We start from the raw sequence: 17203 nt of genomic DNA, 5'->3' as shown, positions 1-17203 counted from the left end.
GGCATATAGGTGATAGTTTCCCAACTGTCCTAAATTTATAAGTTCCCAAGGTCATATCAGAATCATTCATCACGACTGTTCATATCAAAGTATTTCAAGTCATGTACAATATGGCATTGTCCACATGAATTCAGGCGTAGTTGCATATGCATGTAGTAATTCAGATCAGGAGGTATGTACCATAATCAACACAGTATTCCCCAAACAAGTCTTATATGCAAACACATGGTGCACAGCAACACATTAAACAAGGTTCCTCGGTTGTACATAGCATAGGATTGTTACGCAAAAATCCCAAATCAGTCACAGAAGCATAGGTTTACGAGTCAAGCTTAATATAGTCACATAGTCCAGTCAATTCTCTACTAATCAAAATGCATGATCTCACAATTTATAGAGTTCACTATTTAGGGTGTTCAACTCGGTCCTATAATCGCAGAGTCATAATTCTAGTGGTTTAGTCATTGAAGACAGTAACATAACAAATCACCTTGAGCATAGGTTCAGATGTACATGTGCATGTGCAGAGTTAATCGATATCCCAATACATATTTCACAAATTTCCCAAATGGAGAATATACATTCAATGAATACGGTCTCGATCTTGTGGGTCTAACCAATCTAGATACACATGCAGCAGATACAAGAGAATATGCCGATCCGAATCAAATAATATCTCAAGCAAAGATGTACACATGTACTAATTCAGAATCAATCAACACATAGGCATTCGTTTATAAACGATATAGATACCTGGGATAACGGTCGCAGTATTCTGAGTGCTTTCTAGGACGAGTGCAATTACTCTATCTTGATTAGCAACTCCTACTATTGGCACGAATTCAACTGAGGCAGAAAATTTACTCACATTTGTTCTGTTCGAGGATAGTCCCTTACCATATGGTCCATTTTACCATCCCTATAACAAGCCCCAAAAATCTGATAACAAACTCCTTGGTGTTTCTCACACTGGTGGTGGCAAAGGTTTTTGCCGTAACGGCAACTGACGCTGGTGTCGTAAGACCTTTGCCATTTCTTGTACTACTCTTTCCAGACTATCAAGTTGGGCTGTGGAAGAGCCTCCCAACCTATGTGCCCTTAATTTATCCATACTCTTATTAAACCTTGCCAAATACTGGGATGCCCAACACGAAAATAAACACAGATGCACATGGGTACATTCGCACATAGGCACATTGTTATATTCTCATTTTATGTATCGTCCAGACACAATTAATCACATACATAACAGATGATTGCATACTTATCAATTATCGCATGCTGAGCATTCACTAATTATATACTCAAATCATATTCATATTTCACATAGACACTCATTTGCAGAATCGAATGCACATATGCAACTTTTCACGATTCATACATTCATGTGTGTGCATTATATCAAAACAAACTTGTTGTACACAGTTGTGCAACATTTCATATCTCATATAATCACATGTTCTCTTCATCTAATTAAACTTGCATTATACCTTATACAAAAGATACACAAGTATGCATATACAAAACAGCATACATATTCAAAGAATTTGAATTGCAAGCAAATCACAAACTTATAACATAAAACCGTTCACATTAAACATTTAAGCGTATTCTTGATGCTTTCAGATTCATACTTATCACATGAGTGCATCCTAGATCTTTTCTAGACGCTTAATGCTCTTTTGGACAAGTGTGTGAGTTATTAACTCGTGCTCTGATACCACTCTATCACGACCCGGACCCGCCCCCATGGGTTAAGGCCATAACCGGCCAGCAATCGTGAGATTACTTACAGCCTCAAAACAAATAAGACAAAACTCATCAGAGTAAAAGGGGCCGAACAAAAGCAATTTAAAACTTTGTCCATAGAGCTGTGCTTACATGCACGTCATAACATTCCAGACATAAATATATTAATAACTCACAACAAAATTACAGTACCAAAAAGTTCCACACAACAGGATCATCCAAAACTAAGTCAACCCATGGGAACTATATACAGACATGAACAAAGGCTTCGCCAACATGACAAAATTACATAGAATGGCAAAAGGGCGAAGATGTGTCTCGTACGTGAGACGCAAAGGCTGACTCTCCAAACCTTAGTTGTTCCACACTGGCTTCACAGGGGCGCGGTCTGGACCTCTCTTGGCTCAACTACAAACACATGAATGAGCGTGAGCGATAGCCCAGTGAATAATAACAAATAACGAATATACATTGAAACAATATACATCGAACGGCCTTGGGCCCAATTTGCATTTCTAACTAACACATACATACATAAACATATGTAAGTTAAGTAACTGAGGTTCCAAACACATCATACGGCCTCGGGCCCAATTCATTCGTATTTTTCAGATCAAACTGGCCCTTGGCCCATTCGTTTATGTCAAAACAGCCTCTGGCCCATTCATTCATATCCATCGGCCTTCGGCCCAATCGTTTATATCAATCAGCCTTCGGCCCACATTTATGTCGAACAGCCTTCGGCCCATATTTATATCAAATGGCCTTCGGCCCACATTTATATCAAACTGGCTCATAGGCCTTTCGTATCAAACTGGCTCATAGGCCTTTCATATCAAACTGGCTCATAGGTCGTTCATATCAAACTGGCTCATAGGCCTCTCATATCAAACTGGCTCATAGGCCTTTTGTATCAAATTGGCTCATAGGCCTTTCATATCAAGCTGGCTCATAGGCCTTTCATATCAAACTGGCTCATAGGCCTTTCTTATCAAACTGGCTCATAGGCCTTTCGTATCAATCTGGCTCATAGGCCTTTCGTATCAAACTGGCTCATAGACATTTCGTATCAAACTGGCTCATAGGCCTTTCGTATCAAATTGGCATTTAAGCCTTTCAAACATACCATGTTAAACTGTGTCCACCATTCAAAATTAATGAACTTTACAAAACTTACATAGAAGTGAGCAATTGGATAACAACATATTTCAGATATTACTCACAGTGTTCGGCTTATGAATTTGCCCTGGAGCTTGACCCTACACATTACATAATAGATATGGGTCACAAATAATTCAATCTGTTCTTTAATTCACATATTCCTCTTTAGGCTTCATTCTTATCTATTTAATTCAATTACAATGCTCAATGTATGCCTAAGAGTGTTTAGAAGTGAAAGTGAATGGAAAAACAGAACACATAATGCATTTTCAGATTTTCAGAAAATAGGGTCCCCGCTCGAGTGGACCCTTAAGGCCTGCAAAAGTATTGGTTGCATGAAAAATACATTCGAGCGTTAATAGGACGCTCGAGCGGAAGGCCTGCCTAAATAAGTCCCCCGCTCGAGCGTGGCCTCCCCCGATCGAGGGGACACCAAGTCTGCAAAAAGCAGTGGGAGCACGTTTTTCCCGCTCGAGCGGCCATTACCCCGCTCGAGCGGACATCAAAATCCTAGGTTTCCCAAATTGTGTTCTTGAGTCCAAATTCGACATTCAACCAATGTTTCTTGCATACTATGGCTCCAATTTCACATATTCTTGTATTAACATGGTATAAACACCAAAACACATCATCATGGGGCTCAATTTCATGAATCAAGCACATAAATGGCTCAATTTAATTCAAGTTCAATTCTATCATATGCATTCATGCATTCAAAGCTCCTATCTTTAATTATTCAAACATGCATGCTAATCTTGACTTCATTTCTATTCCAATTAATGCAAATGGTGTTCATTCTCATAGAACACAACAAAAACATGCTTGCATGTAGGATTTAACACTCATATTTCCACATTCAACTTAATACACGTTTGTTTATGCAAAATCATGGTGATCCTATACATGCATGTGCATTTCAACTTCAAATTCATCAATTAGAGCACAACTCTTGTTCTTGATCACCAATTAATCTTTAATTCACAAAATTATAAGTTCAAACTCATGAATTCATAATCAATCACTACCTAAGAGCTCAATCTTCCCAATCTATGGTCTAATTTAGAGTTGGACTTCAATTCTCCAAGCCTTAAGACCAAAATTGCACAATTCTCCCCTTAATCTCCCATAGCCGACCCTCTCTCCCCTTTTCTTAGAGTTCTTATCAGCCAAGAATGAGAATTAAAGAGAGAGTTTGAGTGTATAAAGTCCCTTACAAGCTCCCACTCACACATTACTTTAATATAAAGCAATTGGGCACTAATTAATCAATTTAATCAGTTTAGTCTGACCCAAATCAATTTTCAATTAAATTCCACCGTAGGTTCTAACAATTATGCCAATCACAATGGCATAATCAATTTCGGGTCCTATAGCCGATAAGGCCTTTAATTTAATTTCCAAAGCAGATAATCAAACAGATATTCCTACGGTGGACAGATAGAAATTCAAAACCACATAATGGCACACAAAATCATATTAAACACATAATCATACTCATATTAAGGACCAATTAACAAATTACGAAACAGTGGTATTACAACATCCTTACACGATTTCAGCGTGTTTGGAATTTATCTTAGGATGCGTCGAGCGCACTCCAGATTGGTCGTTTTCCGACTTCTTCTTACGATTTCAGCGTGGTTAGAGTGTCTCATTCCTTGCACAATTACGGCGTGTTTGGAATTTATCTCAGGGTTCGTCGAGCGCGCTCCTTATTGATTGTTTTCTGACCTCTTCTCACGATTTTAGTGTGGTTAGAGTGTCTCATTCCTTACACAATTTCAGCGTGTTTGGAATTAATCTCAGGATGCGTCGAGCGCGCTCCTGATTGGTTGTTTTCCGACCTCTTCTCATGATTTCAGCGTGTATGAAATTTATCTCAGGATTCGTCGAGCGCGCTCCTGAATGATTGTTTTTCGACCTCTTCCCACGAGTTCAACGTGGTTAGAGTGTTCTTTTCCTCACACGATTTCAGCGTGTTTGAAATTTAACTCCGGACGTGTCGAGCGCGCTCCTGACTGGTTGTTTTCCAACCACTTCTCACGATTTCAGCATGGGCAGAGTGTCTTATTCTTTATATAATTTCGGCATGTTTGGAATTTATCACAGGATGCGTCGAGCGCGCTCTTGATTTTTTGTTTTCCGACCTCTTCTCACGATTTCAGCATAGTTAGAGTGTCTCATTCACGATTTATGCGTGTTTGGAATTTATTTCAGGATGCGTCGAGCAAGCTCCGAATTGGTTGTTTTTCGACCTCTTCTCACAATTTCAACATGGTTAGAGTGTTCTTTTCCGCACACGATTTCAGTGTGTTTGGAATTTATCTTGAGATGCGTCGAGTGTGCTCCTGATTGGTTGTTTTCCGACCTCTTCTCACGAATTCAACATGGTTAGAGTGCCTTAGTACTTAGCGTGTTTGGAATTTATCTCAGGATGCGTCCAGCGCGCTTCTGATTGGTTGTTTTCTGACCTCTTCTAACGATTTCAGTGTGGTTAGAGTGTCTTATTCCTTAGATAATTACGCTGTGTTTTGAAATTATCTCAAGACGCGTCGAGTGCGCTCCTGATTGGTTGTTTTCTGACCACTTCTCACGATTTCAACGTGGTTAGAGTGTCTCATTCCTTACCCAATTTTGGTGTGTTTGGAATTTATCTCTGGATGCATTGAGCGCGCTTTTGATTGATTTTTTTCCGACCTCTTCTCACGATTTCAGTGTGGTTAGAGTGTCTCATTCCTTACACGATTTCAGCGTGTTTGGAATTTATCTCAGGATGCGTCGATCGCGCTCCTAATTGGTTGTTTTTCGACCTCTTCCCACGATTTCAGCGTGGTTAGGGTGTCTCGTTCCTTGCACGATTTCAGTGTGTTTGGCATATATCTCAGGATGCGTCGACCGCGCTCCTAATTGGTTGTTTTTCGACCTCTTCTCACGATTTTAGCGTGGTTAGAGTGTTCTTTTCCGCACACGATTTCAGTGTATTTGGAATTTATCTCAAGATGCGTCGAGTGTGCTCCTGGTTGGTTGTTTTCCGACCTCTTCTCATGAATTCAACGTGGTTAGAGTGCCTTATTCCTTACATAATTGCGGCGTGTTTGGAATTTTTCTCAGGATGCGTCCAGCGCGCTCCTGATTGGTTGTTTTCCGACCACTTCTCATGATTTTTGCATTGTTAGAGCATCTTATTCCTTACATAATTGCGGTGTGTTCTGAAATTATCTCGGGATGCGTTGAGCACCCTCCTGATTGGTCATTTTCTGACCTCTTCTCACAATTTAAACGTGGTTAGAGTGTCACATTCCTTACACAATTTCGGTGTGTTTGGAACTTATCTCAGGAGGCGTCGAGCGCGCTCCTGATTGGTTGTTTTTTGACCTCTTCTCACGATTTCAGAGTGGTTAGAATGTTTCATTCCTTACACGATTTTAGCGTGTTTGGAATTTATCTCAGGATGCATCGATCGCGCTCCTAATTGGTTGTTTTTCGACCTCTTCTCACGATTTCAGCGTGTTCAGAGTATCTCGTTCCTTACACGATTTCAGTGTGTTTGGAATATATCTTAGGATGTGTCAAGCGCGCTCCTAATTGGTTGTTTTTCGACCTCTTCTTACGATTTCAGTGTGGTTAGAGTGCTCTTTTCCTCACGCGATTTCACCGTGTTCGGAATTTATCTCAGGATGCATCAAGCGCTGCTGATTGGTTGTTTTCTGACCACTACTCACGATTTCAGCGTAGTTAGATTGTCTCATTCCTTGCACAATTTTGTCGGGTTTGGAATTTATCTTAGGATGCGTCGAGCGAGCCCCCGATTGGTTCTTTTCCGACCTCTTCTCACGATTTCAGCGTGATTAGAGTGTCTCATTCCTCACATGATTTCAGCCTGTTCGGAATTTTTCTCAGGATGTGTCGAGTGCGCTCCTGATTTGTTATTTTTCGACCTCTTCTCACGATTTCAACGTGATTAGAGTGTTCTTTTCCTCACACAATTTCAACGTGTTTGGAATTTATCTCAGGACGTGTCGAGCGCACTCCTGAAGGGTTTTTTTTCGATCTCTTCTCTCGATTTCAGCGTTGTTAGCCTGTTCTTTTCATCACAGGGTTTCAGCGTGCTTGGAATTTATCTCAGGATGCGTCGAGCGCGCTCCTGATTTGTTGTTTTCCGACCTCTTCTCACGATGTCAGCGTGGTTAGTGTGTTCTTTTCCTCCCACGATTGCAGCGTGTTTGGAATTTATCTCATGATGCGTCGAAAGCGCTCCTGATTGGTTGTTTTCTGACCTATTCTCACGATTTCAGCATGGTTAGAGTTTCTTATTCCGTAAAATTTCGGCGTGTTTAGAATTTATCTCAGGATGCGTCGAGCGCGCTCTTGATTGGTTGTTTTCCGACCTCTTCCCACGATTTCAGCGTGTTTGGAATTTATCTCCGGATGCGTCGAGCGTGCTCCTGAATGGTTATTTTTCGACCTATTCTCCCGATTTTAGCATGGTTAGAGTGTTCTTTTCCTCACACGATGTCAGCGAGTTTTGAATTTATCTCAGGATGCGTCGAGCGCACTCCTGATTTGCTTTTTTCCGACCTCTTGTCACGATTTTAGTGTGGCTAGAGTGTCTTATTCCTTACATAATTGCGACGTGTTTGGAATTTATCTCAGGATGTGTCAGCGCACTTCTGATTGGTTATTTTTTGAACTCTTCTCACGCTTTCAGCGTGGTTAGAGTGTCTTATTCCATAAACGATTTCAGCATGTTTGGAATTTCTTTCAGGATGCGTCGGGTGCGCTCCTAATTGGTTGTTTTCCGACCTCTTCTCACGATTACAGTGTGGTCAGAGTGTTCTTTTCCTCACACAATTTCAGCGTGTTTGGAATTTACCTCAGGATGCGTCGAGCGTGCTCCTGATTGGTTGTTTTCCGAGCTCTTCTCATGATTTCAGCGTGGTTAGAGTGCCTTATTCCTTACATAATTATGGCACATTTGGAATTTGTCTTAGGATGCGTCGAGCGTGCTCTTGATTGGTTAATTTCTGACCTCTTCTCATGATTTCAGCGTAGTTAGAGTCTCTCATTCCTTACACGATTTCAGCGTGGTTGGAATTTATCTCAGGCTATGTCGAGCAGGCCCCTAATTGGTTGTTTTCCAACCTCTTCTCACGATTTCAGCGTGGTTAGAGTGTTCTTTTCCTCTCACGATTTCAGTGTGTTTGGAATTTATCTCAGGATGCGTCAAGCGCGCTCCTAATTGGTTGTTTTCCGACCACTTCTCACGATTTCAGATTGGTTAGAGTGTCTCATTCCTTACACAATTTCGGCGTGTTTGGAATTTTTAACAGGATGCATCGTGCGCGCTCCTGATTGGTTGTTTTCCGACCTCTTTTCACGATTTTAACATGGTTAGAGTGTCTCATTTCTTACACAATTTCAGCGTGTTTAGAATTTATCTCAGGAAGCATCAAGCGCGCTCCTGATTGGTTGTTTTCTGACCTTTTCTCACAATTTTAGCGTGATTAAAGTGTTCTTTTCCTCACACGATTTCAGCATGTTTGAAACTTATCCCTGGATGCGTCGAGCGCTTCTGAATGGTTGTTTTTCAACCTCTTCTCACGATTTTAGCGTGGTTAGAGTGTTCTTTTTCTCACATGATTTCAGCGTGTTTGGAATTTATCTCAGGATGCGTCGAGTGCGCTCCTGATTGGTTGTTTTCTAACCTCTTCTCACGATTTCAGTGTGGTTAGAGTGTCTTATTCCTTACATAATTGCGGTGTGTTTGGAATTTATCTCAAGATGCACGCTCCTGATTGGTTGTTTTCCGACCTCTTCCCACGATTTCAGCGTGGTCAGAGTGTCTCGTTCCTTACACGATTTCAGTGTGTTTGGAATATATCTCAGGATGCGTCGAGCGCGCTCCTACTTGGTTGTTTTTCAACCTCTTCTCATGATTTCAGCGTGGTTGGAGTGTTCTTTTCCTCACACGATTTCAGTGCGTTTGGAATTTGTCTCTGGATGCGTCAAACGCTTCTGAACGGTTGTTTTCCGACCTCTTCTCACGAATTCAACATGGTTAGAGTGCCTTATTCGTTACATAATTGCGGCGTGTTTGAAATTTATCTCAGGATGCGTCCAGCGCACTGCTGATTGGTTGTTTTCCGACCTCTTCTCACGATTTCTGCGTTGTTAGAGTGCCTTATTCCTTACATAATTGCGTTGTGTTTTAAAATTATCTAAGGATGCGTCGAGCGCCCTCCTGATTGGCTGTTTTCTGACCTCTTCTCACGATTTAAACATGGTAAGAGTGTCACATTCCTTACACAATTTCGGCGTGTTTGGAATTTATCTCAGGATGCATCGAGCGCACTCCTGATTAGTTGTTTTCCGACCTCTTCTCACGATTTTAGTGTGGTTAGAATGTCTCATTCCTTACACGATTTCAGCGTGTTTGGAATTTATCTCAGGATGCATCGATTGCGCTCCTAATTGGTTGTTTTTCGACCTCCTCTAACGATTTCTGCGTGGTCAGAGTATATCGCTCCTTACACGATTTCAGTGTGTTTGGAATATATCTCAGGATGTGTCAAGTGCGCTCCTAATTGGATGTTTTTCGACCTCTTCTTACGATTTTAGTGTGGTTAGAGTGTTCTTTTCCTCACACGATTTCACCGTGTTTGGAATTTATCTTAGGATGCCTCGAGCGCACTGCTGATTTGTTGTTTTCCGACCACTTCTCACGATTTCAGCGTAGTTAGATTGTCTCATTCCTTGCACAATTTCGTCGTGCTTGGAATTTATCTTAGGATGCGTCCAGCGCGCCCCCGATTGGTTCTTTTCCGACCTCTTCTCCCAATTTCAGCATGGTTAGAGTGTCTCATTCCTTACACGATTTCAGCCTGTTTGGAATTTATCTCAGGATGTGTCAAGCGCGCTCCTGATTTGTTGTTTTTCGACCTCTTCTCACAATTTCAACGCGATTAGAGTGTTCTTTTCCACACACGATTTCAACGTGTTTGAAATTTATCTCAGGACGCGTCGAGCGCGCTCCTGAAGGTTTTTTTTTCGATCTCTTCTCACGATTTTAGCGTGGTTGGCGTGTTCTTTTCCTCACATGATTTCAGCGTGTTTGGAATTTATCTCAAGAAGCGTCAAGCGCGCTCCTGATTGGTTGTTTCCCGACCTATTCTTACGATTTCAACGTGGTTAGAGTGTTCTTTTCCTCCCAGGATTTCAGCGTGTTTGGAATTTATCTCAAGATGCATCGAGCGCACTGCTGATTGGTTGTTTTCCGACCACTTCTCACGATTTCAGTGTGGTTAGAGTTTCTCATTCCTTACAAAATTTCGGCGTGCTTGGAATTTGTCTCAGGATGTGTCGAGCGCGATCTTGATTGGTTGTTTTTCGACCTCTTTCCACGATTTCAGCGTGATTAGAGTGTCTCACTCCTTACACGATTTTAGCGTGTTTGAAATTTATCTCAGGATGCGTCGAGCGCTCTCCAGATTGGTTGTTTTCCGACCTCTTCTCACGATTTCAGCGTGATTAGAGTGTTCTTTTCCTGACACGATTTCAGCGTGTTTGGAATTTATCTCAGGATGCGTCAAGCGCGCTCCTGAATGGTTGTTTTTTGACCTATTCTCACGATTTCCGCGTGGTTAGAGTATTCTTTTCCTCACACGATGTCAGCGTGTTTTGAATTTATCTCAGGATGCGCCGAGTGCACTCCTGATTTGCTTTTTTTCGACCTCTTGTCACGATTTCAGTGTGGCTAGAGTGACTTATTCCTTACGTAATTGCGTCGTGTTTGGAATTTATCTCAGGATGTGTCGAGCGCACTTTTGATTGGTTGTTTTTCGACCTCTTCTCACGCTTTCAGCGTGGTTAGTGTGTCTCATTCCTTAAAAGATTTCATCATATTTGGAATTTATTTCAGGATGCGTCGAGTGCGCTCCTAATTGATTGTTTTCCGACATCTTCTCACGATTTCAGCGTTGTCAGAGTGTTCTTTTCCTCACACGATTTCAGTGTGGTTAGAGTGTTTTTTTCCTCCCACGATTTCAGCGTGTTTGGAATTTACCTCAGGATGTGTCGAGCGTGCTCCTGATTGGTTGTTTTCCGAGCTTTTCTCACAATTTCAACGTGGTTAGAGTGCCTTATTCCTTACATAATTGCGGCGGGTTTGGAATTTATCACAGGATGTATCAAGCGCGCTCCTGATTGGTTCTTTTCCGACCTCTTCTCACAATTTCAGCGTGGTTAGAGTGTCCCATTTCTTACACAATTTCAGCGTGTTTAGAATTTATCTCAGGAAGCATCGAGCACGCTCCTAATTGGTTGTTTTCTGACCTTTTCTCACGATTTCAGCGTGATTAAAATGTTCTTTTCCTCACACAATTTCAGCATGTTTGAAACTTATCTCTGGATGCGTCAAGCGCGCTCCTAAATGGTTGTTTTTTTATCTTTCTCACGATTTTAGCGTTGTTAAAGTGTTCTTTTTCTCACACGATTTCAGCGTGTTTGGAATTTATCTCAGGATGCGTCGAGTGCGCTCCTGATTGGTTGTTTTCTAACCTCTTCTCACGATTTCAGCGTGGTTAGAGTGTCTTATTCCTTACATAATTGCGGTGTGTTTGGAATTTATCTCAAGACACGTCGAGCGCGCTCCTGATCAGTTGTTTTTCGACCTCTTCTCACGATTTCAGCGTGTTTGGAATTTATCTCAGGATGCGTCGAGTGCGCTTCTAATTGGTTGTTTTCTGACCTCTTCTCACGATTTCGGCATGGTTAGAGTGTTCTTTTCCTCACACGATTTCAGTGCGTTTGGAATGTGTCTCTGGATGCGTCAAACACTCCTGAACGGTTGTTTTCCGACCTCTTCTCACGATTTCAGTGTGGTTAGAGTGTTCTTTTCCTCACACGATTTCAACGTGTTTGAAATTTATCTCAAGATGCGTCAAGCGTGCTCCTGATTGGTTGTTTTCCGACCTCTTCTCACGATTTTAGCGTGGTTAGAGTGTCTCATTCCTTACACAATTTCGGCATGTTTGGAATTTATCTCAGGATGCGTCAAACACGCTCCTGATTGGTTGTTTTCCGACCTTTTCTCCCGATTTCAGCGTGGTTAGAGTGTCTTATTCCTTACACGATTTCAGCGTGTTTGGAATTTATCTCAGGATGCGTCGAGCGCACTCCTGATTGGTTGTTTTTCGACCTGTTCTCAAGATTTCAGCGTGGTTAGAGTGTCTCATTCCTTACACGATTTCGGAATGTTTGGAATTTATCTCAGGATGTATTGAGCGCGCTCCTGATTGGTTGTTTTCCGACCACTTCTCAGGATGTCAATGTGGTTAGAGTGCTCCTTTTCTCACAAGATTTCAGCGTGTTTGGAATTTATCTCAGGATGCGTTGAGCGTGCTCCTGATCGGTAGTTTTCGGATCTCTTCTCACAATTTCAGTGTGGTTTGAGTGTTTCTTTCCTCGACCAATTTCTGCGTGTGTGGGATTTATTCTTCCTCCTCTCACGATTCCAGCGTGGTTGGAGTACATCGCCCTTCGCATCTACTGCATTATCTGTTACATTCATTACGCCGTACTGTGTTATCGTCTGCATCCTTTCCCGGTTAAGCTCAGTCTGGCATGTGCTCATACATTTCCTTCGTTGAAACATAGCTCTACATGTGTACGCACCTATTCCACTAAGAGAATTGTGGTTTGAGGGTTGTGGCACCTTTTCTGTGTTAAACGTGCTTTGTTTTGTGTCCATGCCTTTTCTAAGTAAGATGTGGTTTGGTCGCGCGCTCTATACTCCATCCATTGCATTCATTGCATTGTACTTTGTTTTGTTGCATTTAGCATTTAGGATCATGATCTTTCCTCAGTAGATCATTCCTCACTTATATCATCCCCCCCAAATTACTTGTATTCTTTCTGCGAAACACACAGTTCTGCATGTGCATATGCCTATTCCACTAAGAGAATTGTGGTTTGAGGATTTCGGCACCTTTTCTGTGTTAAACGTAGTTTCATTTTGCATCTCCATCCCTTTATGGTATTTGTGTGGTTCGCACTGCTTGTGGTTTGATAATTTCAATTACATTGCATGTCATTTGCATTGTTTCGTTACATTGTATATCATTTACACTGTTTCATTACAATTGTGTATCATTTTGCATCCTGCCCCTGAACTACGTTGGTTTGATTCCTTGCAAAGGGATACATAGGCAACCTTCAGATTCAACCAACTGTATCTGTATTTTGTTTGTTTGTCCAAGTCTACGGCCTTGTCAAAAATGGGTCATCTCTTCGCTTTGACATTCACTCACGTCATTTCATGACTTTGAGCTCTGTCAAAGAGGGGCAACTGTAGACACCCGATTTTTGACCGCCCTTAAGACTTGGGCGCTACTGGTTGTTTACTTGGTGATGAAGATGTGCAGTGCAAATATTCGATTTCTTCGGCAAGAGGGGCTTTAAATCCCAACTACACACCCCTTTTTGTGCCAAAGACTTTTGACTAAAATGATTTTGAGACCTAAAAACCCTCTCTTTCAAAATATTTTTGAAAAATGATTCTATGATGTTCCGAGGCTCGCATTTTTTTAAATGTTGCGCTTTTCGATAAACTGAGCAAGGACAAAGTGGAAATGAATGAAAGGGAGGTGAACTCTTTGAAAAATCTTCCCGAATACCTTATTTAGGGGTTTTTAGTTGAAGAAAAGAGGAGAGGAGAGAAGAAAACTAGTTGAAGAGAAGTTCGGCATGAATCCGATTGGACCGAAACTGAGCAGTATTCACTCAAATGAGCATAACTTTTTGCACATTTGGAATTTTGATGTGAGGCTTCCGCCATTGGAAAGAAGGCTTCAAGGGATTCAATTTAGGCTCATGAATGACCTACAAAGGAGTCCAGATGAAGGAGTTATGTTCGGTTGAACTCGGGCCCAAAAAGCAGATTTTTCTACCCAACTAGAGGTGGAGGATGCTGGCCATAAATGAGATTTTCTGGCCATGTGTCGACCATGAATGGCCTATGCCGGGTGATTCTTGTTGGCCAACAATGTACATGTGCCGGCCGTCAATGAAGCAGTGCCGACCATTGATGCAAAAAGTCAATTTTTTTGCAGATATTTGTTCTCCAGCTGTTACAGTTGTCCCTTTTGGGATATTTTCGACTTGGAGCCTCATTCTTCTATATATAGAGAGCCTTATCTATGGCTTTTGGGGTTTGAACAATTTAGGAAGAATTTTGGGAGCCTCTCTCTCTACAATCCTCTCTCTAGATTTCTCTCTCTCCAGAGCTTTGTGCTTAGAAGCTTACATACATCAAACTTTAACCTATCAACCCTTAATCAAAGTTGTTGACCTTTGGGATGAGGTCGCTTGAGGCTCTCTTGGAACTCCTTAAGGTGGTTTTGACTTAGTTTTGTGCCTCAAAGTGTGCTTGGCTTCAAGAGGTATAACTATCACCCTTTAAGCTTGTTTTCATACTTGTTTTTGCCATCCCTTTGTGTTGTTTTTGGGGTGGTTTTGAACTGAAAAAACTCTGTTTTTCAGCCCTAAAAATGGTAGTTTGAGCCTATTTTTTGTTAGGAGGTTGTCTCTTCCTTTTGTTCCTTAGCTTGTGTAGCTTTTTGTGCCATCTTTCATCACCTTTCAAACCAACTTTTTTGGCCTTTTAACCACTGAATTCCGAGGGAATTTCAGTGGTGAAAACCATGTTTTGAGGTCCAAAATAGGAGGGGGTGACCTCCCCTCCTTGTGTCTTCTTTGCAAGTGTAGATGGCCTAACATGTGAGCATGTATTTCTACCTTTCTGTAGCTTAATTCAAGCATGTTTTAGGCTCTATTTTGACATGTTTCAACTATGTTTTTGGCTGGTTAAGTCACTTGTTGCTTACTTATTGCTCTTGTAGTGCAATTATGCTTACTAGTCTAGCGTGCCTAATGAGTTAACCTATTATTCTAGCTTGTGTTAACTTGATTCCAACACATTTTAGCTACTATTTTGGCATGCTTTAAATCTGTTTGGAGTCGGTTAAGTCCTTCGAGGCTTGGTTTGCATGGCTATAGTGTAACGGTCTTCACTAGTCCATTGCTTTGAGGTCTTGAGCATGAAGTGTTTGAGTTATTTGCATGTCACAGCCTCATTTTGCATGTAATTTCAGTACCATACCCTCTGTCATGTGCCCATGTATTTCACTCTTTCATTGCTTTTGAGAGTTGTGCTTTGAGCCTTGCTTGCGAGCTAACAAATGAGCATGTTTTTGTCGCCTTCTATGCTACCATTTCAGCATGTTGTAGTCACTGTTTTGACAAGTTTAAGCTCTATCCAGAGCTGGTTTGGTCATTTGTGCTTAGTATTGCATACCTCTAGTGTGATGCTCTTCACTAGTTTTATGCTCTTAGCTTTGGAACATGTTTGTGCATGTGTTGCTTGCATGTTTTAGCATTATTTGGCATGCCATTTTAGCACTAAAAAAAATCGGCAACCTCCCTCATTTCTTCATTTTTCTATTTGTTTTGAGGGATAGTTAACCTTAGGTTGTGTTTAAGCATGGGATAGAGCTTGTGCTCAATGGCTTTAACCCTCTTTCGAGGGTTTCTACTAGTCAAAAGCATGATCTCTCTCATGCCTTAAACCATCCTTTGGTTAATCCTCTCTCTCATTACAGGACAATCACTTGGACTTAACTGGCTAAAGAATGGCTTGATAATGCTAAAATGAGTAAATAAAATGAACCAAGTAAAACATGGCCAAGATAAGCATGTTGTTTGCATTGCATTGTGTTCAATCGGACGTTATATTGAACACAAGGTAGATTGGTCCATTTCATACTTGAAGTGATGAAAATGAGCCAATCCCCTTTGTCTCCATTGCCTTTGATCATCCGTGATAAGGCAGTGGTTCTAGAGTCTTATTTGTGTGCATTTATTGAATGTGTACAAGTTGGATCTTTGGCCATCATGCATTGAAAATGCTTGATTGATGGTTTTGGATCCAATAGTGCAATTCCTTTGATGTTTTGAGATGATAAGGAATGGAACAGTACAAATATACCCTTGGGAGACCCTTCATTTTCCTTTGTATGTGCTCTGTTGCAGTGTGGCAATTCAGCACACCAGTGGCTGGCACTGGTACATTGATGCCCAGCAGTGCTTCATCATTGGCCGGTAGTGCCTTTCTTTGGCCGGCAGATTGCCAACAGCAAGCTCTCATGGCCGGCAGGCCACTGGTGCATTCCTCATAAGTGAATTGGTAAGGTGGAGCAGAAAGTTCTTGAAGCAGCCCTGCAAACAGAGCCTCTCAAGAGCAAACCGAAAGGCGTTTCGGGGCGAAAACCGAATGCATGCATATCTACTTTCCAAAGCAGAGCTGAGGCAGTGTGGTTTAATGCTTTACTTGTTAGTTAGCATGGTTTTGTAAGTTAATTAATTAGTGTGCTAATTAGTTAAGTGTTGTAATAATTAGTAAGTAGTTTACTAGTTATTCAATTTGTTGTGTAATAATTAGTCTAATTAGTTTAATTAGATTAGTTAGATTAGCTTAGCTTAGAGTAGCTTAGCTTATTTATTCGGACCCTCCCTCGTGAGGGCACAATGTTGCAATAAGCGTGCGCGTGTTTGCGCATGTCTTCCAACCCCACTTCTTTCTCCCTTTTACTTAACCGCTTTCGATGGTTAGATTAGGGCACTTTTTAATTATCATACCTTATGCTTGCATGTTTGCATCATTCATTTGTATTACATGCACCGGGCTCGGCGCATCATTCAAATTGCATCGTATTTCGATACTTATTTAAATGCATGTATCAAATCGTTGCATTCATATGCCATCTTAGATAGTCAAGCCTATTTAGTTGCATTATTGCATGTGTTGCATTAGGCATCTTGTATAGTTAGGATCATGCATATTTCTAACTCGCTTTTGTTTTGGCTTGGAGTACACTGTAAGTGTTATGCTTTAGCATACTTGCATAAGTGTGAGTGTTGCCATGATAGCATGCTTGCCATGAGGCTATTTGCTTAAGTGATTAACTGCATGAATGCCTGTGGGTGAACGCTTTGTTGCTTGAATTGGGACAATTCGATGAATGAATGTTTTAAGCCCACTTTGCGAAATGGCAAATCATCATGTTTTAAGCCCACTTGAGGGTGACAAATCTGCGTTTTAGCGCACTTGCGAGTGGCACTTTCAAACCATTTTCGAAAGCAAACATAAGTCAATTTCGTTCCAATTCTCGCAACTTTGTCTATATTTACTTGTGTGTGTCACATAGTAAAATTAGCTAATAATCAGAACAAGAACACA

Source organism: Camellia sinensis, chromosome 15, assembly GCF_055761805.1.
Source record: "Camellia sinensis isolate YWXY chromosome 15, ASM5576180v1, whole genome shotgun sequence".
Classification (NCBI taxonomy): Eukaryota; Viridiplantae; Streptophyta; class Magnoliopsida; order Ericales; family Theaceae; genus Camellia; species Camellia sinensis.
The sequence above is the reverse complement of the archived record's forward strand: the minus strand, read 5'-3'. Positions refer to the sequence as shown.